Raw genomic sequence first — 1,298 nt, forward strand, 5'->3', positions numbered from 1 at the left:
TAAGGCCTCTCATAGTTTCCTTCCCCGCCCCTGAGACAACCCCGCCTCCACTCCACCCTCTCCCCAACCTTGTTCCTCCCCTCCTCTTCCTCCCTGTTTTGACGTTGGTGTAGCCTCTAGGAAAGGAATTCTTTTGTCACGTCTTTGTGGAAGCTTTTTGTCTACGTGGCTCCGTAAACTTTTAATTTACTCTTTGCGCCTCCTAATTACCTCGAGGAAAAATGTCAACGGAGCCAGTGCATTCGATAGATTATCGTCGATGATGAGGATAATGACAGTGAACACGTCTTATCGAACTAAGGATTAGACAGAGGGATGTAGACGAGTGTGTTGCGAGTTTAATCGTGTCTGTGTGAGGAGGAGGAAAAACTGAGGAATCTTTTCTTCCCGCGAGTGTGGGACCGGAAGCATCCAGCTGAATCCTCGTTGCTAATAACATTTTCGTGTTAATGAGAGTTTACAGGGAGAGGCAGGGACTTTGGCCAGCATGAATTCTCACGTTCCGAAAGCTAATCTTTACTGCAGAGGAACCTAAGAAAAAAGTGTCACACTTCGTGGGCTGTAAAGTAATAAAACCCGAAACGGCATCCTTATGGTAACTTACATCGGCGCTTTTAATCTCTTGCTTCACCTACTGACCTGCGATAACCTCAACTTCCCCTCTGCAAGTTCCCAGAGGAAGCTGGATCTGCAGGAGGGTCAGATGAAGGATTTAGACAGCCGCAGGACAGAGGACATTCCCTGTCATTCCTTTTCGATTGTCTTTATATCTCGAATATCCTGTAATGCAGTGTGAAAGATAAATTCGCTGAACGATACCTGAGTCCGTATGGTAAACTCCCCTTATTCCACATGATACTATCTATAGGGAAGCTACCATCATTCAAGGAAAAACAAAAACACACTGACTAAAAGCAGCATACGGAAGAACATCACGCGAAAAAAAAGAAACTTCTCCCATAACTTTCACCAAAAAATCTGTTCCAAAATACTCATAACATATCTAAACGGAATACAAATATAGACGAAGAAAGCCGAGGAGTAGCCGCCCGCGTGAGAACCCGAGGAGCTGACCCGCAGGTACCAAGGGTCGCGCGCACACGTACCAGTACGGTGGAGCTGGAATTTCCGGCAACCGCGGATTGTAATCCTCAGGAAGACCTTTTACGGCGTTGCAAATTACGCCTAGACAACTGTTTGGCATTTTCTTTTGCAGACAAATAAAAAATTCATTGTATAAGAAAACCATACTTGTTCTATCTATGTACGTGTTTCAAGTATGTAAGAGACATTTTAAA

Source organism: Penaeus monodon, chromosome 22 (genome assembly GCF_015228065.2).
Source record: "Penaeus monodon isolate SGIC_2016 chromosome 22, NSTDA_Pmon_1, whole genome shotgun sequence".
Taxonomy (NCBI): Eukaryota; Metazoa; Arthropoda; class Malacostraca; order Decapoda; family Penaeidae; genus Penaeus; species Penaeus monodon.